The following is a 26,731-nucleotide window of genomic DNA, read 5'->3' on the forward strand; positions in this document are numbered from 1 at the left end:
CTGGCCTAAGCCACAGCCATAGCAACACCCAGATCTGAGCTGCGTCTGTGACCTACATCACAGCCCACAGCTATGCTGGATCCTTAACCCACTGAGCGAGGCCAGGGATTGAATCCTCGTCCTCATGGATAGTAGTAGGGTTTGTTACTACTGAGCCACAACAGGAACTCTCTGCAATGAACGTTTTTGTGTGCGGGTTTTGTGTGGCCCATGTTTTGTGACTCTGTAAGCTTTAATGACCAAGTACTGTTTTTAAAAATCTGAAAAAGGCAGAGAACTAAGTTCATGTTGTTTGAATTTTAAAGGGATAGTTTCTTTAGATAGATGTAGAATTGCATTCAAAAAGATTATCTAATATGAGGTAAATTCAAAAAGTTATTAGATCTAATTCTTCTCCATATCTCTTGAGTTTTGTAAGTTCTGTCTTTTAATATTCTTGCTTAAAAAAAAAAAAGTAAGAAAGAGGGAGTTCCCATTATGGCTCAGCAGATTAAAGACCCAATATTGTGTCTTTGAGAGTGCAGGTTCAATCTCTGGCCTTGCTCAGTGGGTCAAGGATTCTGGCGTTGTGCCAGGGGCATGGCATAGGTTGCAGATGTGGCTCAGATCTGGTTTTGCCATGGCTGTGGTGTAGGCCTCAGCTGCAGCTCCAATTCAGCCCCTAGCCCAGGAACTTCCCTGTGCCACAGGTGCAACCATTGAAAAAAAAAAAAGAACAATGGGTTGGCCCTTAGGTCTCACTTGAAATAATGTGGAATTGCTTTGGGTCAAGTCCTTTTGTCCATGTGTATGCCACGTGAGGTTGGGGGTGGTGGAAGTGGAGGCATGGACTAGAGAGAGGAACAAGGCAGGAGGGAGGTCTGGGGTGAGGTTGGTCCAACTTCCCCAGACCCCACGCTCGTGGCCACTGGGCCCTGGCAAGTCATACTTAGTGTGGCTCTTGAGTGCTGTCTGGTTGATTTGCTTCACAGCTGGGTGCCTCTGTGTCCAGTTTCACTCTGCTTCTGACTCACACAACGCTGGTGCTGGGTTTTTAGTAAAAGCAGGTGTTAGGAAGAATATGTTGAAGGGAGAATCAACCCCTAAGGGACTTTGACAGACAAGGTTCTAAAAACATTTCCGGGCTGTTTGTTGTGTTTTTTTTTTTTTTTTCCTCTTAACACCAGTTAACAGTTTTCAGTTTAACTGTGTTTTCCTTCCTGAAATCTTTAAGTGAGACTAGTCCTTGTGATTTATTCTATGCATTGTTTTTAGGGAGTTCCTCTACTTGACAAGTCTGGGTTGGAGATAGAGTTTTATTTTTTTTTCCTCCCTCAGATGAAGTACACAGAAAATAGGAGTGATTTGCGTTTGTCTCCAATTTAATTTATTTCTTTTTTTTTTTAATAGTTTTTTTTTTTTTTTTTTTTGCCATTTCTTGGGCCACTCCTGTGGCATATGGAGGTTCCCAGGCTAGGGGTCGAATCGGAGCTGTAGCTGCCAGCCTACGCCAGAGCCACAGCAACTCGGGATCTGAGCCGAGTCTGCGACCTACACCACCGCTCACGGCAATGCCGAATCCTTAACCCACTGAGCAAGGGCAGGGATCAAACCCTCAACCTCATGGTTCCTAGTTGGATTCGTTAACCACTGCGCCACGATGGGAACTCCCAATTTAATTTATTTCTATATCTATTTTCCTTCTCTTGGGTAACAGAGGTAATATTTGGGATCATTTTAACTGAATCCTAACTGCAGGTGAGTCAGTCAAGAATTTTTGTGTATTATTTAATACTTGGTTGAGGGAGACATTATAAAAGAGATAGTTGCCCTCACGGATTCCACCTTCTGGTTGGAGAGTCAAAACTTTGTTGCTATCTGTTAACATTCAGTACTTACACCAGTGAGGGCCCAGAAAAGCCCAGGTCAGGGAAGACTTCATGAGGCCTACCCGTGGGGTTTGGTAGACTCAGGTAGGAGAGAAGGCGTTGGATGGTGGCTCCAGGCGCATGGATTGGAAAGGGAGCAGTAGCTTCAGGAGGAGTTGGAGGGACCATGCCCGGTATGCTGGGTTGACTGGATTTTGGTAGTAGTGCAATTTGACTGTTGGGCCAAAGAGTTTGACTTTAATATCATAAATAATAGGAAGTAAAGACTTTTGAACAGGAGGACAAGCTTACTGTATGAAGTAAGGACTTTTATTTCCATTTTACACCTGAGAAAAGCAGTGCTTTTCAAATATTGTCTTTTCGAATGAGTCTCCAAAGTCACATGGCTGGTGGAGGTTGGATCTGCCAGACCCCAGAGTCCACACACACGCTTATACCTGCACTGGTTCACGTTATCTGCAGCGGACAGGCTGTCTCCAGATTACCAAGGCTTCACCCCACTCTGACCCTGTGTGACCCTCTGAATCTATACATGACTGCATTTGTTTGTTAGTGTCACTCCCTGGGCTGAACCGCTCTAGGGGAGAAAGAGGACTTTGGGTAAGTCACTTCCCAGCCTGTCCAAGGCCTGGGAAGCAGGGGCAGGAACCCAGCCAGGCCTCCATGGTCTGCATAGCAACAGTCCAGACAAGTTCCAAGAGCTGCAGAGACTGTCAGGGGAGTTTTGGAGCTACAGGTCCCCAGGCAAGTCTTCCCTCCAAAGTGGGATCCGTAGAGCTGATCGAGATCTGGGCAGCATGACAGCACAGCTGCAGCCACAGTACAAGTTGACTCTTGCTGCTACCCTAAACTTCCAGCACAAGCTGGAGAACATGACACATTGGTTCATACTGAAGTTTTCCAAGAGAAGGATCAGGTTTGTGGGAGGAGTGAGACTCGGTGCTCACCTCCCACAAACACATCAAAAGCCCCATCTACTTGAAGTTTTCCAGTCATTCTTTTGTTTATTCCTTCATAAAGTATTCAGCAAATAGTTAAGGACCGGAAACATAGCAGTCTGAGGGCTTACAACAACCAACAAAAGAGCCTGCCCTCATGGAGCTTGCAGTTTGATCTGAGAGACAGGCAATGCTGAATTCAGTGTCTGGGCGCGGGAGGTGCTGTGAGAAGAGTGAGGCAGAGAGAGGGGATAGCGTGACAAGGCAGCCCAGGAAGACTTCTCTGAGGAGGGCGCGGGTATGTGAGCAGAAATCTGGGTGAAGCCAGGGGGCAAGCAGTGTGAATGTCTGTGTTCCAGGCAGAAGGAACAGCGAGTTCATAGCCCTGAGTTGGGATTGTTTGCAGAGCTGGAGGAGGCGGGGTGCACCAGGGAGCTGGGAGGAAAGTGGGAGGAGCAGAGCCAGCAGAGGGAGGAGGAGCTGGGATAGTGTTCTCAGCCCAGCTCTAAGGTGTGGCTGAGACATTGTTCCTGGCTGGTTGGCCTCTAAATCTGCAGGCCTCCCTCAGAGCCTTTTTATCTACTCGCTGTCCTTCTGTAGAGTCCCTTTCCTGGAAGTATTAACCACCTTTAATTCTGTCGTCCGCAACTATGAACCCTGATAAAGAGCTTTGCCGGGAGAGGACCAACTACATTTAGAACTCAATATTAACCAGTTTTTTTAGTGAAATAAAATTTGTGTTTGTTTTTGTTTTGCCTCTTTAGGGCCACACCCGTGGCATATGGAGGTTCCCAGGCTAGGGGTCCAATCGGAGCTGTAGTTGCTGGCCTACACCACAGCCACAGCAACTCGGGATCCGAGCCGTGTCTGCCACCTGCACCACAGCTCGTGGCAACGCCAGATCCTTAACCCACTGAGCGAGGTCAGGGATCAAACCCTAAACCTCATGGTTCCTAGTTGGCTTCGTTAACCACTGAGCCACGATGGGAATTCCACCTAAAATTTGTTTTTAAGATTAGAAAAGATATACTGGAATGTTGCATTAAAATGTTTAAATTTTGGTTGGAGCGCCTCCACCTTGACACAAATGAGCCTTTTACCATCACTCTCCTCTCCTCTAGGAAGGGGGGGGGGCCTGGTTCTGTCTCCCTCCTCACCTGACAGCTGAGGCCCTAACCTGGTCACCCTTGCTTGACCTTTCTGGTCTCAACCTATAGAATTTGTCTAGTCATGGCATTCTTGCCCAAAGAGAAAGAGAAAAGTGATTTCCTGGGGTCTTCCCCGTCCTGGAGGGCTCCGATTCCGTGGACAGACTCCACAGAATGTGCTTCAGGGGATTAGGATTCTATCTTCACTTATGTCCAGGGAGTTGTGATCTGTATTTGTATTTTTGGCCCCTCCCTCCCTTTTTTGCTTTCAGAACATTTTTGCAACTGTCCCTAATACTTTATAGAGTAACTCTATATGTCACAGTGGTGAAGAGCTTAGAAAAAGCTCTGAGAGCCACCAAGAGCCAGATCCACCTTTACTAATCGTGTGACTGTGGGCATGTCCCCTAACTTCCCTGTTCCTCCACACTTTTCTGAAAATTGGAATGAAAATAGTACCTCCCTTCCTCAAATGATACTCTGAGGATGAATGCAATGATGCATCTAGCGTAGGGCTGGCTCAGAGTAAAACCTCAGGGACTGTCAGCTATGATGATGATTATGTAATTATTCCCATTTAACAGGAAGGACAGTCTAGACCAGGGAGGTCAAGTGACTTACTTGAGGTCATGTGGAGAGTTATAGGCAAAGCCAGAAATAGGAACCATGGCTCATGGAATCCCAGGCCAGTGTTCTCTCCCCAGGATTCTTGTTGGTCTCCAGGAAAAAAAGTTAAATATACAGAAACAGTTCTGAGTCTAATCCTTTGGCAGCTGGTCCTGGCAATGGCAGAGGCTTGGAGATTAGGGCTTCCTCAGCACACAGGACCCTCAGTCCAGGGCCTTAAGAGTCCTCAGGGAGGGACACTTGTGGTAGCAGAAGCAGGGAACTTCCTTCCTTGTGTTCTGAGAGGCAGAGTAGGGCTGGGCGTGGTGTGCCCCCAGCGCTCCTCTTCTGCAGGCCCACCCCTTGACTGCTGCTGGCCAGATCCCTCTTCACACCCTGCCCCCTCCCGGGGCCCCAGAGACTGCCCCTGGAGTGGGGAGGGCAGTGGGGCAACCACCCAGGTGGCAAGTGGGTACTCTAGAACTCTCTGTCCCTGAGCAGAGTTGAGCCCTCACTCTGCCGCAGGAGTCTGTAGCTCAGGCCTGCAAACTGGATATGGGAGGGGTCTCCCTAAGACCCCTTGGAAAAAGGAAGCCCAGTTTTTGCCCTGTGGGGGAGGGGTTGCAGATGCCTTTTCCAGCTGCCCTATTCATCCTGTTGCCTAAGGACCGCTCCCCCTGGAAGATGCCCTTGCCCCTAGCGACATAGATTTAAAGATTACCCTAGCAGGTTTTTCCGGAACATGGACAGCTCCTACAGTTTTGCTTCGGTCTGCAGTCAGGCCAGGGTTTGAATCCCAGCTCTGCTTCTTTGTGTATGTACACAAGTGAGTGGGGGTGTTCTTGGGAAATTATTTAACTTCTTCACCTCTCAGTTTCTACCTCTGTAAAGTGGGAACAGGAATACCTGCCTCACAGATTTGCAGTTTGAATTAAATAAAAATAACCTACATGAACTGCTTAGCATGTGCCTGGCCCATGGCAGGTATTTTTATCATCCTTGTCATTAAGTGTATCAGTGGGCTCCACCAGTCTGTGGGTGGAAACAGCTTTCACGTGTGGCTCAGCCTCATGTAGGCTGTGCATCTGCCATGACTCAGGAGCCTAGAATGACTGAACCAGAGAGCTCAAACCTGTCTTTGCTGTACTGTTATTTGCAATCGTTTCTGTTCTCTAGGGTGGGGAATCAAATTTCTGTTGATGTATGTAATGCCATGCCATTTATTTCCCTGTTTCTTTTCTACTTAGTTGTTCTTGAAAGTATTGTTCTATAAATGTATTGGTTTTATACTAAAAGTTTTACCTGTATTATCTTCTTAAATTCATGTGAACAACCAAATAAAGAAAGAGGGTTTTTGTTGTTGTTGTTGTTGTTGTTTTTTGTCTTTTCTAGAGCCGCTCCTGCAGCATATGGAGGTTCCCAGGCTAGGGGTCTAATCGGAGCTGTAGCCACCAGCCTACACCACAGCCATAGCAACGCGGGATCCGAGCCGCATCTGCAACCTACACCACAGCTCACAGCAACGCCGGATCCTTAAGCCACTGAGCAAGGCCAGGGATCGGACCCGCAACCTCATGGTTCCTAGTCGGATTCATTAACCACTGAGCCACAAGAAGAACTCCAAGAAACAGAGGTTAAATGATGCCTAAGGCTACACTGCTCTCATGCAGCAGACCTGGGCTTCACAGGTTGGAGTCCAGCATCTAGACTCAGTCCTGCATTGCCTCCCTAAACAAGGCAGTAGTTGATTCTGGTGGCCTTGAGAGATGAGTTGGTCCGGCCCATCCTCCAGCACGCTTTCTGTGAGGCACACTTTAGAGACTCTGCCCCACTTTAGAGTCTTTCCTGAGAACACTGATCATCCTTCTTTGATAGCCATTGCAGGGTCTACAAGGACAGTGGCTTCTTTCTTAGTCCCTTTGTGATGTCCTTTTGAGACCAGCTGTCCATCCTCAAGTAAGAGGGTGTGCTCTGCCCTCAGATGGACACACAGACAGTGAAGGTGACATTCCACTGGCATGCAGGTGGTGGGGCCTTTGCCACGCTGTGGCGTGTGGCATCCAGTGTGAATGAGGCCCAACTTTGTCCCTGTCTGCCTTCCAGCTGAGTTGCCTGACCACAGCTGACTCCTTCCTCACAGGTCTGTGTTCACTTGGCTCTGGGAGCAGAGGAATGGCCTGTAAGCCCGTTGGATCACTTGAGGAGCTGAGTGGCCATGTTCAGCCTTGCCTGCAGTGCCTGGGGTGACCCCTGTGACTGGCAAGGGTGGACCTTCTCTAGCCACAGCAGACATTGAAGGGTTATCTAAGGAGCCTTGAAGCCTGAGAGCCAACATAAGCCCCAGGGGTTCCTTCATTCAACAAGCATTTATTGAGCACCTATTGTGTGCCTCAAGAGGTCATGTCAAAGAGACATCAGACATGAGTTTGTATAGGGCTGTGTCCAGCCCAGCGGGCAGGGCCACCAGTGGCCACCAGGGAGCTCCACTGCTCTCAGAAGGATCTGAGGCTAGCAGAGGAGCCAAGTTGGCTGTGTTGCTGTTTATCTGAGCAGCTTCCATGACAACCAGGAGATAAATACCTGAGGCCAAGCAAATCCAGAAGCAAGATTAGGGTGTCTGCATAGGGTGGGGCGGGTACTATGATTTGCAGACCCTTAAATGACCAGAATCATCTGAGTGGCCTATTCACTATGTTTAATTAGTTTGTTAATTATTTAATTAATATCCCAGTCTATTCCAGAAAGGATTCAGAGTGACTCCATTCAGCAGCTATCTTGGAGTAAAGAAGGCATCCTAAGCTTGCTCTGAGTTAAATGACCCCTATGTGGGTCATTTATCAGCTCAGCTTCATGCTCCTAGGGCTGGCTCCCTAAGAAGCACAGCCTTTGCTGCCAAAGCTGGCTTGCAGCATTTCTGTGATCAGCCCCTGGTTCCTTTGCAACAAATGGCCCTGACATCTTCCTGTCTTGAAGCAAATCATGTGACTTAAGAGAAGCAAATCTGACCTCAATCACCAGGTGCAAATATCAGTAACTGGGAGTAACCAGGAGGCCAGCGTCCCTAGCTGTTTCAGCTTCTGGCGTTAACATTAAGAGTGCACTGTTCAGGGTGTGATAAAGGCTGTCTCTCACAGTTTATGATTTCCAGTAATCCAAAGGACTTCAAGGAAGGGGGTAGGTGAGACACTCCAGGCCTGGCCCTGCACTGAGCTGGCAGAGCAATTTCTTCAGGAGCGAAAGGGCAGGAGGGAGGCTACAGCTTCTCAAGGCTAGCCCTGTTCTATAGCAGAGCCAGAGAGCCATGCTGCCCAGCCACGTAAGTCGGGGCCAGCTGCTGTACCCAGCCAGGCAGCTACGCGGCCTCTCAGGGTGTCCACATGGGAAAAGGAAGACTTATGTTCTCAGTGTGCTGGCCACTGCCTTTGCTCCCTGCTGGGTGTCAGGCCATCCAGGAGCTCTGGGCACATTGCTCTCTCAGTCTGGGTGATGGGCAGCTGGAGCTGCTCTCACAGAAAGCTGGATGGAGGAGCATTTCCAGCATCTGGGGCCTGCAAATACTTAGCAGCGTCTGGTCACAAGGAAGCTATAGGTAGGCAGCTTATCTTACCTTGGCCTAGGAAAGGAACTGAGTTCTCCCTTCCACCCTCCAGTGCGATGAGGGGAAACCCTTCCCAGTTTCTCTGGAGCACCTAATCCAACAGCAAAGAGAGAAGACATGTATCAGATTAAATCAGACTGCAGTAACAACAGCACGCATTCGTTTAACAAATGTTGAATGAACCCTCTGCTGTGTGGCACACACTTTGGCAGATGCTGGGTATACACCTGTAAACAGATGAGGTCCCTCCTCACATGGAGCTTATGGTCTAGTGGTGGAGATAGAAAATAATTAAACATACACATAAGTAAAATGTCAACACTATCAGTAAATGCTTTGTGGCAAATTAAAATATACTGATGTGTTTTCAAGTGACTGACTACTTTAGATCAGGTGGTCAGAGACAGACTCTGAGAAAGTGGCATTTAAGAAAATACCTGAAAAAGAAGAAGCCTGAGGAAGGAGCAGGTGAATAGTCATAAAGCTACCTTTCCTGACTGCTATTGGGGCAGGAGAACCAGGGTGACCAGAGAGGAAGAATATTCTAGAACATATAGCTTGGGTAACTTGATGCTTTGGGATTTGTGACACTTCTTTGCTCTTTTCTGAATTATTCCCTATACATTCATCCAGTAAACCTTTATGGACTGTCCTCTGTGTGCCAGGCGCTCTGCTGAATGGTGGTAAAACCAGAATGAATATGTGAAGGCCTCTCAAGAGGTCTGTTGGGAGAGTTAGGCCAGGAAACCAAGACTGCGTGGTATGTGCTCTGGGTGTGAAAATCAAAGACGGTTCATGGGAGCATCCAGAAGGCTTCCCAATCCCTGTGGGCACTGAAAGGAGACAAGTCCAGTACGGCTCCCTGGAGGAGGTGACCCCTGAAGGGTCTTGGAGGATGAGGTGTGGTTAGCCAGGTGAAGGAGACAGAGGGTATGTTCCAGGCAGAGAGAGTGGCCTGTGCAAAGGCCTGGAGAGGGTGGGTCAGGGCACGTGAGAAGGCTGCTGAAGCAGAACAGGGAGCCAGGCTCCCTCTGCCCTGGAGCCTATACCAGACCCTCAAGAAGAGCTTGTAGAGTTCAGACAGATTGCTAAGGGGCCAAGTCAGCAGTGGGCAGAGGCTTGAGGAAAGAATGCTGAGGTTCATGAGCTCAGGACCCCTCGCTGGGCCTCCCTACCCATTGAGAGTCATCCCGTGGGAGGACCAGCTCACTCCAGGTATCCATTTCCCAAATCAGAATATAAGATCCACCTGAACCAGGCACACAGTGAGAGCATGTCAGTGTTTGAACATCCATGTGAACAAATTGGACTACTTGGTTTTTGGAGGAAAGGGGGGCACTGAGATAAAACCAGTTAATCTATAGGTAAGAACAAGATTTTGCAAGAAGACCTCTTTGTATCCTTGCAAGTATGTTGCAAAGACACTGTTATTACATCCTAGTAAGTGCATAATTTGATCGTAAACTAAGATAATTCTGTGTTCACGCTATCCTGAGAGGGAATATACAGCTTTCTCCATCCTTTCCTCCTTCCTTCTCCCCTTCTTTTTTTTCTCTCATTCCCAGCCCCCAGAGTCCTGGTTATCTTTTTAACACACTCATTGAACCCTCAGAACCTCCAGTATAGATAACAGCACGTTATTATTTGTAAGTCACCTCAATCATTCGTGACCTATTAAAAACCAGGAAGTAAGCAGCAAGGAAAAAAAGCAGCCAGAAAGAGCGGGCGAGAGAGAGAGAGAGAGAGAGAGAGAAAGATCAAAGTTCAAATGAATTAACATTTATTGAGGACTTGTGGACTTACAGTGTTAGAGGCACTGTGCTAAGCTCATCACATTCTCTATTTTATTTTATCTTCCCATCTTCCATTTGCCCGTCCAGATCTGCTTTCTCCATCTCCATCTGCTCTGTGCCCTGGAAGGCTGACTTGTATGTACTGCATCACCATCTTCTGGCCTCTGCCTTTTGCTAGGTGTGGCTAATGGGGAATACTGGTCGGAGATCAGTGGACGCAGGAAAACTAGGTCAAGAATCTATTCCCCTAGGTCACCAATGGATCATTGTAGGCCAGCTGCCTCCTCCACTAGATCCCACAACTCCTGTCAGACACCCGTACAGATAGCTGCCCTCTCTGGGTTCCCTTACCTCTTCCCTGTACACCTTCAGGCCAGAAGTGGTAACAGCTCCTCACTGCTGCCAGCCCTAAAGTGCTTCACTAACCCTTGTTGGTTTCTTTGTCGTCTGTTTCCTGTAGGACACTGATAGTGTGATAAACTTTATGAGATAAGAACAGTATTTTCCCCATTGTGAGACAAGACTCCTGAGGCTCAGAGAAGTTTAATAACTTGTTCAAGAACATACAACTGGTAAATGGTAGAACTAGAAGTCAAATCCAGGTGTTCCTGATACGTGGGACTGAGCACATGTATGTTTAGTCATTATATCACATTGCTTCACAGACCCTAAAGACCAGGTCCCCCAGACTCTACTAAATATGTTTGCTCTTGTATTTTGTTTCCAAATCACAACTGTTAAAAAAAGAACAGAAATGATAAGTGGGTGCTAAAGGCAGTCTTTCACTTAAATAGTGAGAAGTGACTGATGACAGTCTGAGATGGAGAAAAGGCATAGTAGCTATTAAAAATAGGCCTAAGAATGTAAGCAGCCTTCAGAGTCGATGCTTGGCTGTGTCTTCTCTGCATTCTGTGGGATGGCAGCTCTGACGTTACCATCCTCTGGAGCCTTATGTAAGTTCTCAGTTGGCCAAAGGAGTTAACTTGGGGTTGCCTAATTCTCCCTCACACTAGTCCTTATTTTAGTGGTCAGTTTTCATGCTTGGTTTGTGACACTTAAAGCACAGGGAAGAGGTTCTTCTTGGTTCTGAAACTGCTGATTCAGTATGCATGAGGATATTATTTTTTAAGGAACTTTCAAAAACACCTAAAATTTAATTGTGGCCATAATTTTAGTTAGAGAATCCCTGGGTGCAGAATTTTCTCCACTTCCCAGTATTTATAGAATCTGACATCACTTGGGGTTGGAGGGAGACTCTGAGGAGAAGCGTCAGAAGCTGTTTATCAGGTGGAAGGGCCTTTACCCGGGAACTCTCTCAATGGGCAGCTGTATGGAAGTTGTCATTAAGATAGTCAGCTCCTGAGTGTTCTCTTTTGGACAGCCCTTCAAGATCTTAGCAGGAATAAACTAAAAGAAGGCTGCTTTACATTCATTTATTAGTGCAGTTGATCCTTTAAAATCTTTTATGTATTTATTCTTTTGAGAATTCTGTTCAGCTGTGTGTTAGAAGTTGATAGTTTCTTTCCGATGTCCATTTCACCCTCTTAGTAACAAACCCAATTTTTAGCTGAGCCCTTTGCTACTTACCTAAAAGGCTATGTTTTCCAGGCTACCTTGCAGCTAGATATGGCTGTGTGGCTGAGTTCTGGCCAATGAGATCTAATCATCATGTGGGACTGCCAAGAAGTCTCCTTTAAAGGAGAAAGAGGTGCCCTTCTACCCACCCCCATTTTCTCCTTCCTACTTCCTTAAATGAGGACATGATGACCAGAGGTCTAGCAGCCAACATGGATCATGGGATCAGTGCTCTAGGGATGGGGTAGAATAGCTGAAAGAAGCCTAAGTCTTAATGACTCCTGGAGTTACTGTACCAACCCTAGACTGACAAGCTGTGAACTTTTTTTTTAAATGTGAGAGAGACCAATTTCCATCTAAGCCACAGTTGTTTTCTGTTATACGTCGCTGCACCAAATTCTGTCAATACAAAATGCTCTGTTTTCTTGTCAACCATTTTTTAATTACCATTCCGCTTTCTTGTATATGAAAGATATTTCCTTTCTTAATATTGTGAATTTTCTCCCTACTTTTGCTTGCCTTTTGATTTTGTTTGTGAGTTTTGTTTTTAAATGATAGCTGTTCATTTTTATTGTTAAAATCTACAGACTCCTTTTCTTTTCTGGCCACACTGGTGGCATGTAGAATTTCCTGGGCCAGGAGTCGAACCCTCACCACAGCTGCAGTGATGACACCAGATCTTAACCCACTGGGCCACAAGAGAATTCCAAAAGTTACAGAATTTTCAAATGCCTTTTGCATTTCCTTTTAAAGTCCTTCTCCACTCAGATCAGAAACATTCACCAGAAGTTTTTCAAGTTTTTTTTTTTTTTTAACAGTTTCAATGTTTAAATTTAGCATTTTAGTCCATTGGTAAGTTCTGTTGGTGAGTTTGAATCTTTCGTAGATCAGGGGTTTCTAGCCCCAGCTACTCTGGAGCTGTGGGGATGGAACCAGCATCACTTCTCATTTACACCATCTGGCGTGGCCTGAGCCCCCACGCTCAGGCCAGCTCAGTCAGCTTACATCCTCTCTCCTGCTCCTTCCCCCACCCACTCCTCCTCTCTGGATCATCTACCCACTACCCAGGGTAGCGCTCCGGGGCTCTTCTGGAACTTCTATCTTTGCCACCTGGTATTCAGCTCTATTTCAGATCATCTCTAATTCCCATTCACCTAGACCAGGCCATTGACAGACTTCCCAAATATCCCAGGAGCTTCTTGTTATTTTTCTCCCCTGGATATGAAGAATTTTTATATTTTTTTCCCAGATAAACATAGAGATTTTTAAATTAAAATTTTGTTTTCTTTTAAGAGAAATGAACCATATTTATCACCTTAAAAATTAGAAAATACAGAAAAGTACCAAACTAAATAAAAATAAAAGCCAGAATTTCTCTTCTACTAATACTTTGTAAAAAACCAATAAACTAAAAAGTGAAAGACCTCCACCCCAAGAAATAACCCCTCTCAACAGTTCTTGTCTCCTTCCAGACTTATTTATACAAGCACATGTAGAGGATATGTATACATTCAATTTTGTTTGTGAAAATTGGATCATGCTCTATATTTGTTCAACAACTGACTTTTTACAAATAGCAATGTATTGTGTACCTCTTTCTAAGACAGTACAAAGAGACCTACTACATTCTTTTTAAAGCCTGCATGGAATCATCCACTGTATGGTGTATCATTTTTTTATCTTCCCTCGTATAGATGAACATGGGGTTTTCTAATGTCATACTAATATATATGAGGCTATTATAAACGTCATCATCCTTTTACTTTCATACATTTGTGCTAGCATTCTATAAGATTTCTAAAATTGGGATTGTTGATTTAAAGAGCAGTATAGTAAGTTATACACGCTGCCAGTTTCTTCTTGTCAAAATCTTGTACCAATAAATGCACTGTCCTTTTAAATGAATGGTCCTTTCAACACCGTGTTCTCTCCCCACGGTTCATTCCTCACTGTATTGCTAAATAACGTTTATAAAATTCATACCTGAGCCTGGCTTCCCCTGTTTAAAAGACCTCAAAGGCTCCTCCTTGCCAACAAGACAGAGTCCAGACACTGGATCCTTTTCAGTCAGTTTGGGTCCTCTGGGAAGCAGACACCAAGATGGAATTTGAAGAGCAGGAGGTTTACTTGGGGAGTGGAGGTTATGCCTGTGAAAGATAAAGGGAAGGGAGTAGGAGTAGCCAGAGAGAAGGCAGCCTTCAGAGGATAATCTAGCAATTGAGGTCTGCCTTCTGGGAAAGAAGGGGAAGGAAGGAGAATTGGGTAGGAAGATGCTTTAATTGTGATGCAGCTTTGAGAACATCTTAGTCAGTAGGAAGCTCCAGCTCCAAGATTGCCCATTAGAGGAATCCCGATTTGAGCAGAAATGGACAGGCCCTAGCACCCATGCCATAAGCCGCCATTGGCTGGGAGCTTTCTAGGAGGCAGTGGGGCCGTGGCTTGAATGGTAGGTATGGCAGATGGCGAAGCTGCTGGCTATTACTCCGTATAACAGGTCCTCTGAATTGCACTTACCCATGGCTATCATAAACTTCAGCCTGCCTCTTATTTCCTCTTTTCCTGCTCCCAGACCACATGCTCTAGTGCCCCTGGCCTGACAGCATCTCATACCCTACACAATCAACTATTCATATCACCCCCTCCCCCAACACTAACCTTTGCTCGCTCAATTCTTTCTGCTTAGAATGCCACTCCTTCCCAGCTAAACCCATCAAAGTCTTAATATGTTTTCAAATCCCAACTTAAATGTCACCTCTCTAGGTCACCTTCGCTAACCCCACTATGCAGAATTAATTGCTCCTTGCACCTATGGTGCTTGCTATTTGTAGATTCGTACTCCCCAGGTCAGATTATTCTTAGCTGTTCTTTTCTCAGATTCTTGTCTCTTCAAAATTCAAAACCTAACATAGTGTAGTTACACGGTAAATGTTGACTGAACGGTTTTCCTGCTCCTCTCAAAATGCCCAGAGGTTGCAGAACTCCAGCTCTTGGAATGATAGGAAGCACACAGTCAGTGGTCAGTAGATGTTTGCTGAATCGTCTGGGTGAGGCAATGTGGGCGAGGCAAGGTGAGTCGAAGAGTGCTGCGGAGAGGTTGTTTACTGTTGTTAGAGATCACTTTGCTTGATACCAAGTCAGAGTTTTAAGACTAGAACATGTCTTTCTTTGTTTATATTTTCCTCAAAGAAAGACCCCAAAGGTTTTTTTTAAAAGTCATTTTATTGCCTCTGGTCAACAGATGGGAACTTTTTTGGGGGGCTTTCCTTTTTCAAATACATTTTTATATACTAGGATTTTGCCTTTCTTCATCACTCATTGTCCTTATGGGTGTCAGAAGAGCCATTAAGATACCTGGGATGGGTTCTCCCGGTTGGGTGAGTAATCACTTTCTAACGTTCATAAAATGGAGGGAGTTGGGAGGGACAGAAATAGTTTTCTTTTCCTCTTTCCCACACCTGCCAGTTAAAGAGCTTCCCTGGGAGAGAACATGTGGAAGATGGCTGAGGGGTTCCAGGTGGGCATAGTAGAGCCCACATCAGAGCATAAAGGGGGGTGGAGAGTGCAGAGAGGAAGAACTGCTGGCCCAGACTCTTTGCCCTCCTTTGGTTTTTAAATAATACATTTATTTATTTTTGGGGGGCTGTGCACCTGTGGCATGTGGAAGTTCTGAGGCTAGGGATCGTATTGGAGCTGCAGCCATAGCAACTTGGGCTCCAAGCCACATCTGTGACCTACACCACAGCTCACGGCAACACTGGATCCTTAACCCACTGAGTGAGGCCAGGGATTGAATCCGAAACCTCATGGTTGCTAGTCGGATTCGTTAACCACTGAGCCGCGACCGGAACTCCTTCAGCTCATTTTTTAATTGGATTGTTTGTTTGTTTGTTTGGTATTTTTAGGGCCACACCCATGGCATATGGAGGTTCTCAGGCTAGAGGTCCAACTGGAACTGTAGCCAATGGCCTACGCCACAGCCACAGCAACGCAGGATCCAAGCAGCATCTTCGACCTACACCACAGCTCATGGCAACGCCGGATCCTTAACCCACTGATCAGGGCTGGGGATTGAACCTGCATCCTCACAGGTGCTAGTTGGATTCTTAACCTGTTGAGCCACAACAGAAACTCCTCTTCACCCTCCTTTAGATGTCCCTTGGCGACTGTTGTTAGAGATCACTTTGCCATATGCCTCTGCCTTCTCTCCCAGGGTGTTCAGTTCAAGTGAGGGAGGGTCTAGGCTGAAGCCTCAGCTGCTGGTGCTTGTTTGGCAGTGGTTAAGAATACTTAGAGGCATGGTATTATCAGAAAGCCCATCCTAGGCCCGAGGTTCTTATCTCTGGGTCCACAGGCTCATTTTCATGGGCTGTGAACCCACCCTTTCCCCCTCAATTAGTTTTAAATTGTACATTTATTAGAGACATAGCTCTCATCAGATTCTTTTTTTACCAGAAAAGTCTGATCCAAATCACTGCTTTAAGTCCAAGAAGAGTAGCCTTCCTAATAGAAAAGAGGATATCTTCCTGCACTCTAGTTGGATTGCCACCACTGAGTAATGGAGACACCAGGGATTCTAGAAAGAAGCCCATATCATCACCCTCACACTGTGATTGTCCTCCTGGAACTTTGCATCTCCCCTGTAATTAGAGTTTGTGATTTAAAAAAAAAAAAAAGTTTGTGATTTAGTGACCATATGGGTTCAGTTGGTACAGATCTACAGAGCTGAACCCCTGAGACTTGCACCAAGAGATCTGATGTCCACCTCCAAGGAGGATAATCCAGAGACAGAGCAGACCCTGTAGGTGTGTGGAGGGGGAGAAGGAGCTATGTTGACTCTGGTAGGCATGGAATGTCTATGAGAATAGAATATCCCCGGGCTTTTAAATGAAATCTAGCATCACCATGCCAAAAACCCCTAAAAACCTGAGTTCTTAGCAAATTCTGTTCTCCATTTCAGGAAGGCAGTTCTGATATCACAAAAGCACAGAACTTTAACGTGAGAGCCTCTCCAGTTTAACAGCCCCTCTACATTTATTTTTTAAGTCCTTGCTCCAGTTATAAATAGGTAACCATATCTGTTGAGACTTCCCAAGAATTACATAAACAATTCAGACGGTTATTTTTTTTAAAACAACAGTTTCTGAAAACACTGGGGAAAAAAATCCCACTATTTAACAATGTGATGCCTGAGCCAGCCCTGGGAGTCCCTGGGAGGCCTTGCAGAATCACTTCCTCCTGCCTGCAGCGGGGGCAGGGCCCTGGCTTGGTAATGAAGCTCCCTTGTGAGAGGGGGGAGACGGAGCAGAGGAGCAAGAGCCTTCTGGGTGCAGTGGGAGGGAGGGAGCGGCCTCAGGTAGCTCCTCGAGGGCAGCTGTTGTGTCTTATCACAGCAGAGAGTGGGGACCCAGGATGCCACAAACAGAGCTTTTCTGGGGGCTTGGCCCTTTGGGGAGGCACAGTCTTCCCATTCAAGGACTGATATGATGATGGAAACAGAGTTCCTAGGCCCCTAAGTCACAGTGAGAATATTTCCTTCTTTCTAAGGTCTTAGCAGCCTCAGTGGCCTTGAAAGTTCCTCTAACCTGAGGGGCTGGGCTTCATTGGAGATATGCCTTTGTCTCCTGTGACACATCCTGGTCACCAACTCCTGTCTCCACTCTAGTAGCCTTCAAAACACCATCTAGGAGTTGCCATCCGACTAGGAGCCATGAGGTTGCTGGTTCGATCCCTGGCCTCACTCAGTGGGTTAAGGATCCAGCGTTGCCGTGAGCTGTGGTGTATGTCCCAGACGCGCCTCAAATCCTGCATCGTGGCTCTGGCGTAGGCTGGCAGCTACAGCTCCGATTCGCCCCCTAGCCTGGGAACCTCCATATGCCGCAGGAGCAGCCCTAGAAAAGGCAAAAAAGACAAACAAAAACAAACAAACAAAAACAAGCCATCTAGATAGAAAAACTGGTCTTCTGCACTAGTGGGAGTGGCCAAAAGTGTAGCAGAAAGTCCTCCCACTTCAGCATCATGCCCCCGCCTCAGGTTTCAACTTTCCCTCAGTTTTGTTATCAGAAATATGTTTTCATTTCAGCAACATGTATTCCTTTAAGAAATGTGTTTTCGTATTTCATTTCATTTAAATGTTTTTAATGATTTTTATTTTTTTCCCATTATAGTTGGTTTACATCGTCCCGTCAATTTCTACTATACAGCAGAGCGACCCAGTCACACACATATATATGCATTCTTTTTCTCACATTACCCTCCATCATGTTCCATCATAGGTGACTAGATGTAGTTCCCTGTGCTCTACAGCAGGATCTCATTGCTAATTCATTTGAATTTGTTTTCATTCTCCTTTCCCAGGTGTTATTTTGGAAGTGCAGTTAGCTAAAGCTGCCTAAGTCATTAGTATAAACTAACTTTATCAAACCAGTGGGTTGTTTTAAAGAAGGCTTGGGTCTGTGGGTTCTTAGCCTTTTGAGGTAACGCTCCCCTTTCAGATTCTAAGGAAACAGATGGATCCTTTCCAGGAAAAATGCACAAACATGGAGAATTTTGCATACCATTTGTGGATTTCAAGGACTGCTTTTACCCTGGAGTTCTGAGTTCTTATGAGAGGATGGTAGATGGGAAAGGGTAGTGGGGAGGGGTAGGGAATCAGGACAAACATGGAACCTGGGTGCAAGTAGAGATCACTTTGTGGTTTTCCCAAAGACCAGTGGTGTGACTGTATCAGAAATGCCTTTGTTACCTGGTTGTGGTCACTGCCATGCCCTAGGAAGAAGGTATGCTTCTGTGGGCAGTGAGGCTGGGGACCTGTGCACCACACCTCTGAGCTCCCAAGACCATGGGCAGTATATCTCCATGAAGCTGGATGAGGAGAAAACTGCCCTGGGGACACTGGAGCTGGCTTTCTGCTGGAGGAGGCAGAAGATGACTTGTGTCCATCTGGTGAACTGGGGTCCTCTTGGCAAGGTGACGGGGGCCGCCAGCCTGCTACCACCACCACCAACCCAAGCAGAGAGATGGGGGCTTAGTTACTCTAGACTACATAGACATAACCTTGAGTCTGATATCTCTTTTATTTTCTTTGAGGAAGTCAGTTTTCTGAGGCAGCGTGTGATTCCCTGGGTATTGTTCTGTTCAAACCGGGGGAAACATGGGGAAAGTTTTTGGATCTAGATTTCATTCGAAAGCATCACAGGGGATTTTGGAACTGAGGCAGCATAGTGAAACAAGCATAGCGATCATTTGTAGTCCCATGCTTGTTATATGAAGCTCCTCCTGTTTGTGATGACTCAAGGAGGGGAGAATTTCCCCATCTTGAGCCAGCTGGACAAGTGTCAGCACTGCTCTCTTTGCAGGCTCTGGTGCAGAGGAGGAGGAACAGGGCCTGGATGAGGGGAAGTCCCCAGGATTAGGGGGGTTGGACCCAGCTTAACATATATGAAATGGGGTGGTCCTTCTCCTGAGCCAGTCAGCCAGGGTCCCCCTGTCCCCACAGAGCCATCCTCAGACCTGGCTCAACACCCCGTCCAAACTGTACTAACACCTGCTCATTGAACTGATTAGAGGCTCACCTCTCACCCATATCACACCACAAGACAAAGCCCAGGCTTTGCACGTCACACTCAAATGGGCACACCCTCTTGGTCAGATGCAGTCTTTCTCCCACTTACTGTCAAATTTTGTCCTTCCTTCAATTTTTTATATTTTTAAATATTAGTTACTTTTGTTATTATTTCTGTATTCACTAGATTTCTCGGCATTAAAATAAAGATTTCTTAAATAAGATACAAAAGTACTAGTCATATATGAAAAGATAAATAAATTGAACGTTCATGGACTTTTGTTCATCAAAAGATACCATGAAAAGAATAAAAAGGCAATCCACAGACTGATATTTTCAGTAACATATTTGACAGAGGACTTGTATCCAGCCTATATAAAGAACTCCTTTAGGTCAATAAGAAAAAGACAAAATCAACAAAAGTCTTGAACAAGAAAATCTTTTTTTAAATTTAATTTTATTGAAATATGGTTGACTTACAATGTTGTATTAGTTTCAAGTGTACAGCAAAGTCTTATAAGTAGATATCTAAATAGCCAGTAAGCAAATTAAAATGTATAACACTATACATCCACCCCAAAGGACTAAAATGTAAAAAATTGATAATACCAAATATTGGCAAACCCTCATACATTGCTGGTAGGAGTATAAATTTGAGCATTTGGAAATTTGGAAAACTGTTTAGCAGTATCTGCTAAAGCCAAGATTATACCCATTCCATAAACCATCGAATCCACTTCCAGGTATATACTCAAGAGAAATGAGTGTGCATATCCAACAATATTTGTAGTGTTCTTATTTATCAAAGCCCCAACTGGAGACATCTCAAATGCCCCTCCCGTCAACAACAAAATGGATAAATAAATTGTGTCATATCCTTACAATGGCGTACACCACGGCAGTTTAAGAAAGAACAAACTATGTCGACACATAGCAATGCAGATGAATCTCAGACATGTTGAGCAAAAGAAGTTAGACCTGGAGCTCCCATTGTGGCTCAGTGGTAATGAACCTGACTAGTATCCATGAAGATGCAGGTTTGATCCCTGGCCTCACTCAGTGGGTTAAGAATCTGGGGTTGCCATGAGCTGTGGTGTGAGTTGCAGACACGGCTAGGATCCTGTGTTGCTAGAGCTATGATGTAGGCTGGCGCCTGTGGATGCAATTTGACCCCTAGCCTGGGAACCTCCATATGCCTCAGGTGCAGCCCTAAAAAGACAAAAACAAACAAACAAAAAAGAAGCTAGACACCAAAAAATATCTATTATATGATTCAATGCTCCTGGAGGATAGGACCACACTTTTATCTCTGAAACCCCAGAGCTTTGCACAGTTCCTGTGATACATAGCAGGCCCTGAGGAGAAGTTTGTTGACAGAGCGAGTGAAGTAAGATGTGGACTTTATTCTTGAAGGTGTTTTCAAAGTAACATTTGTGTGTGTGTATTAGGGTTGAATTAGTCTGGAAGGCAGTTAACAAATGCTCACAATTTGCTATATAATGAAGCAGAAAATACATGCTGTAAAGAGAAACAGAAATGAAGCTCTTTTACCATAATGGGGTAGGGGGTGGCAAAGGGGCTATGAATTCCAGGGAGAAGCATTCACAGGTGCTCAGGGGACTTGGGGGGCTTTCTGAAAGGGATAGTATTGAGTTTTCTTTGACAAGTGGTTGAGATAATAAGCAGAAAAGTTTCGAGAAGGGCAACTCGGGCTTAGGGAATGGCATCAACTATGTGGTTCTCAAGCCTTAGTGCATGCCACAATCACCTGGAGGACTTACGAAAACACAGGCAGCTGGGTCCCACCCCAGAGATTGTGGTTCAGTAGCTCTAGGGTGGAACCTGAGAATTTGCATTTCTCACAAGTGCCAGGTGAAGCTGATGCTAATGCTGGTGGTCTGGGAGCCACGCTTTGGGAACCATTGGCTAAATCAGAGCTGGCTGATCCAGGTAGTTGCATCTCACTTGAGCCACACTGTTAGGAAAGTGAAGTGTAGGATGGGAGGAGGGTGTGGACAGGTGGAGTGGGCCGTGGCCTGGAGATCTTTGGCTGCTATCGGAAAAGTTTAGACCTAATCATATAGACTTAGTTTATTTTTTAAATTATTTTTTATATTTTTATTTTTTCCATTATAGTTGATTTACAGTGTTCTGTCAGCTTCTACTGTGATCGACTTAATTTAGGACTACATGGATAGGCATGTGTGCTGACTGGTCTCCAGGATATCCCACTCTAGGGTCTGGGTCCCTTCAGCCTGAGGCTTAAGTCTATACAGATGTTCAGGTGATAAATGCACACTGAGTTTGGCCTCATAGAGAAAGCCATGCACACAGCACATGTGCAGAGTGCAACACAGTTTATACGTATAGACACACAACAATTGAAGAAAGGCATTATTTTAAATATGCAGCATCAGTATTATATATAGCCATGCAACACATATATGCTCTGGAGAAGGCTTATGGAAAAAAACCCTGCTGATCTGACCATTCAGGCAAAAGCAGCAGTTTTACTTTTAATAAAAAGATAATTGCTCGGAATTTTTCTTTCTTACGATCCACAGTCCTCCCAGATTCCCAAGGACGAGGATACTACACCACATGCCCAGTCTATTTCTCTTTCCAGGGAGACATGTAGAGCCAGGAGATTTCCCCAAAATCTTTCTTTGGAAGGAGGCACATGCTGTGAACCCCCTGATGAAGAGTCCCTACCCCTCCCTGGGGCTTCCTGACCAGGACACTGGTCTAGCAGGACTACCCTTTCTTGGATGACCCATGCCCGAAAAGCAGATGCCATCTGTCATTCTGTGTACTGGCTTCCAGTTTTATCTCTAATAAGCTCCACTTACTGAATACCACCTCTCTGCAAAGTCATCTACTGGGTGTGGTAGAGACACGGATGAATCAGCCACAGATCTGCCCTCTAGAAACATACAGTTTAATAAAGGGGAGGGGAGAGGGGATAGAGGTCATTCTTGGTCATTAAACACCCTCCTCTCTGGCCCCTTATTTCTTCCCTTCACATCCCCAATTTAGATCTAGCTGCTTCCTCTCCCACTTCCAAGTGTTGGAGGCTGGGGCTCTCACTCATTCAATAGGATCCTGGAGTCACAGAGATGAGTAAATCAAGATGCTTGTGGTCTGGTAGGGAGCCCTTCATGCCTCATAACTGAAGATAGGCCAGTCCTGGGCAGGTGCCTTGCAGCTGCCACCTCTGCTCCTCAGGCCATGACTATCAGCTCTGTGCTGAGGAAACCCAAGTTCCCTTGCTGGCTGGGTTCTGCATTGATAGAGGGTGCCTAGGGGGCCCACCCTTGCATCAGTCTGGCCCAGAGAGACCAGACCACAGGCCTCTGGGGGTTGCAGCTGTTGCATGCACGATGATCCACAGGAAGATGAGAGGGAGCTTGGGTGGCTGCCAGTGCCCTGACAACTCTTCAACTCCCAGAAGACCTCCTTGTTCTTGAGTTCTGCCTGACTTTTTCCCTGGGGACGTGGGAACTAGCTTGCTTCCTCCTCACCCTCCACTCCCGTTTGTAAGAGAGTCACCAAAAAGAGAGCAGGGGCCCAGAAATCAGAACCAGGTTTGGATTTTGTTCTGCTACTCCCTGGTTCTGTAACTAGGGCAAGGCACCTAACCTTTCTGAGCCTCAGTTTCCTCATCTGTAGAATGGGAATAAGGACCTTGCTTATTCATAGTGTTATTCAGAGGCATGGGGGATACAGAGGCAAAATTCTTATCTTTAAACTGCCCTGAAGCCTAATGGGAGAGTTGGACAAGCACACGCACCATACCAGAGGCACGGTTGTGGGGCAGCAGTGAGCAGTGTAGAGGCAAACTAATTCTAACAAGGAGAAGCTGCAGAGCTTCGTGTCAGTGCTGTAGGGCTCAGAGCGTGGTGGAAGCAACTCTCCAGGGCTTTGGACTCTAGTGTTTCTTGAGCATATGACACTGTGTTAAGCATTTTACCTGTGTTTTATTTTGTAATTCATAACAAGCCTTTGAGATAGGTGTTATCCCCATTTTACAGATAATCAACTGAGGCTCAGAAAAGATCATGCATTGACCTGGCATAATATTTATTGAGTGCCTCCTACTTGTTAAGTGTCGCAGATATAACAGTAAATTACAGAGACCCGAGTACCCCCCTCAGAGAGCTTGCATTCCAGATGGTCACTTGCCCAAGATGAGTCTGGACCGCGCCAGAGTTGGGATTCAAACCCAGGTCTGGTGGCCTCCTGGGCTTGTGCTTTTCCCACTTACCCCAAAACTCACCATCCCTGAGGACAGTCCTCTCGTGGGGGGCATAAACTGTCTCCACCAACCCCTCTCGGGCTGGGAGAGGAATTCAGAGATTCAGGAGCAAGGCTAGATTAGAAATGGGAGAGGAGCTGCTATTTCTGTAGAACCCTCTATTTTGAGAGCATTCCCCAGCAGCCCGCCCTCCCTCCAAGGAGGCCGACTGCCTGACCAGGAGGGAAGGAGGGAGGAGCATCCCTAAGGGGGTTTCAAGGGAGGATGAGGGTACTATCTGTGCTCAGTTCAGAGAGTGACACCTTCCTGGCTCAGGTGGGGAATCCCTTTGGATTTCACTGGGTTTATGGGAGGGACTATTTTCCTACTGCTGAGCACCAGAGTAGGTCAAAGGATTAAATCAGCCTCTGGCATCTGAGTGAACCCTGGGCTCCTTGGGTTCTCGGCTCAGCTCTGCCCTCCCAACTGCCCTCATACTCAGGCTGTCTCTCAATGCCGTGAGATCTGGAGCACTCCCACTAGGGCAGTGATATTTTCTTTTAACCCAAAGAAACAATCAGAGATTTGCAGGTCTTCGCCACTAAAGAAAAAAGCCATATACAGGTTTATTCACTGTAATATTTACTCATGGTAGCAGTCACTTGGAAGCAATATACGTGGCCAGTGTTTGAGAATTGAATAAAATATGGTAAAAGTAAGCATTCAGTGGGATACTATGCAGTCATTAAAATCAGGTAGAAGAAAATGATGAGTACTTAAGAGTAGATTTAGTCAAAATTCATGACATAAAAAATGAACACAAAGCAGAATTTACAACATGATCCCAATTTTTTTTTTCTTTTTTGGCCACTCCATGGCATATGGAGTTCCCCGGGCCAGGAATCAGATCTGAGCCGCAGACCTGTGCCACAGCTGTGGCAATGCCAGATCCTTTAACTTCCTGTGCCAGGCTGGGAATCAAACCTGCGTCTTGGTGCTGCAGAGACACTGCCGATCAGCACTGCACCACAGTGAGAACACTAACATGATCCCATTTTTAAAAAAGTCATCTATATATGCATAGAAAAATGTCTAGAAAGACGCATTCCAAATGTGAACAATAGTTATCTCTGGATAGTGAAATGGTAACTTCTGTTTTCAATAGTTTCCAATTCTTTCAGTGAAAATGCATATCTTTTTTATGTTTATTTTTCTGGCCACACCTACAGCATGTGGAAGTTCCTGGGCCAGGGATCTAATCCATGCCACAAAAGTGACCTGAGTTGCTACAGTGGCAATGCCGGATCCTTTACCCTCTGTGCCACAAGGGAACTCGCTTTGGAAGCCTCTAGTTGGCCCCAGGACCTACCTAGCCTTGGGAGATTTGAAAGCTCAAGAGTATTATGGGAGAGGGGCCAGCTTGAGGGTCTCATCTCAAATATCATTTCCCAGGGCATGCCTGTTGTGGTTTAGCAGGTTAAGAACCTTACTAGTATCCATGAGGATGCGGGTTCAATCCCTGGTCTTGCTCAGTGGGCTAAGGATCCGGTGTTGCTGTGAGCTGTGGTGTAGGTTACAGATGTGGCTTGATCCTGTGTTGCTGTGATTGTTATGTAGGCCAGCAGCTGCAGCTCCAATTCAACCCTGGCCTGGGAACTTCCATATGCTGCAGGTGTGGCTCTAAAAAGACAAATAAAATAAAATAGTAAAGGAAAAAAAAAAGAAAGTGTCATTTCCCAGAGAGGCTACTCCCACATTCTCTCGACCTCTGTTACCCCATTTTATTGTCTTCATTGCGCTTGTCCACATCTGCAGTGATCTGCCTTCTCTTCTGTTCCTTGATGGTTGTTCATCTCCTCCACCAGAAGGTAGGCTCGGTGAGAGCAGGGAACCCTGCCTGTCTTGCTTACTCTGACTTCCCATCCAAAGAAGGGGACCAACTGAAATCTTGGTCTGTAAGATACAGAGGACCTTCTGAGCAGCCCGGGTTATAAGCACTGATCCTAAGGTTATGGGTGACCTTGGGAAAATGGGAATAACTTTTTGGGAGTCTAGAGACAAGCTGATTGCTGTTTCCTGGGGCCAGAACTGGTTGAAGCTCAGCAACCTGTAGAAGATGGTCCAGCTTGGTAATAACCGATGCCAAATGGTCACATGTGTTGTGAAAACGACAGCTTTATGCTTTATAGTTTATGAATGAGTAAAGTGAAGCTTGAAGCAGTTTATCTGATCATCGCTTACCCCTTTGCTTCCAGAGTTCCTGTGGCTGCCAGCCCACTCTGTCCTCCAGTTCATGACTTCAGCTCCTTTCTTTTGAACCTTTTCCAGTCAAGTTCTCATCCCAAGCATTCCACTGGATCTGCCCTTGACCAAGATCACCTGTGACTCCGATACTAAATCCAGTTATTAATTCTCTGTCGTCATTGACTTGACCTATTACAGTGGATTGCCCATCTCCTTGAAACCTTTTCTCCTTGTTTCCTTCCTATTGTGCTTCCCACTTCTTCTCAGGCTCCTTTGCCCAGCAATTGAATGGTGGGGCTGAGTCCTCATGGACTGTGGGCAGCTTCTCTGTTGACAATCACCCCCTTGGTTATCTCATCCTTTGTAGTGGCTTTGTAGGAGCTACATGCTGAGGACTCACAGATCTTCATTTCCAGCCAAGACCTCTCCCCTGAACTCCAGATCATATATCCACCTGCCTACAGGCTTATCCACTTGGGTGTCTAAAGCCATCTCTTACTTGACACATCTAAAACTAAGTTCCTTATCTCCACACCAAACATGCGCCATTGTCAAGCTTTCACATTCAAATAAGGCCTATTCTATCCATTCATTTGCTCAGGCCAAAAAACTTGGAGTCCTCTTTGACTCCTGTATTTCATATTTCACTTCCAATCCATCAACAAAGCCTGCTGGCTGTACTTTCTAGATTTTGACCTTATCTCAGCACCTCTATGCCAGCACCATAGTCCAAGCCACCATTGTCTCTTGCCAGGATTTCTGCAGTAGCCTCCCAGCTGGTTCCACCTATGCTCCCCAATTTATTCTCAACACAACATCCAGAGTGTTCCTGTTAAAGTGTGAGTTGCATCATGTCACTTCTTTGTGTAAAACTCTCCAGTGGCTCCCATCTTGAGTCAAAGCTCAAGTTCGATATTTGATGAACTTTAATGCCCTGCCTACTCTGGAGCCTTTCACGACATCTCTGATGCCCTCTCTTGCTTTCCCTTCACTCATTCTGCTTTGACTGCACTGCCCTCCTCTCTGGTTTTTACTGTGTCAGGCAGGCTTTCATCTTCAAACCTTTGCACAAGCTGTTGACTCCACCTGGAAAGCTTCTTCCCCCCCCCCCCCCCCAATTCTCAGGGCACATGTCCTCATTTCTTTCGGGTCTTTGTTCATAAGTC

At 45.9% G+C, this 26,731-nt stretch overlaps 1 long non-coding RNA gene across 1 annotated transcript in view; it reads left to right on the forward strand.

The window, feature by feature from the left end:
* The window catches only part of LOC125126320 (uncharacterized), a 61,818-nt gene that overhangs the window by 2,777 nt on the left and 32,310 nt on the right, over positions 1–26,731 (forward strand). The window lies entirely within an intron of this gene.

Source organism: Phacochoerus africanus, chromosome 4 (genome assembly GCF_016906955.1).
Source record: "Phacochoerus africanus isolate WHEZ1 chromosome 4, ROS_Pafr_v1, whole genome shotgun sequence".
Lineage (NCBI taxonomy): Eukaryota > Metazoa > Chordata > Mammalia > Artiodactyla > Suidae > Phacochoerus > Phacochoerus africanus.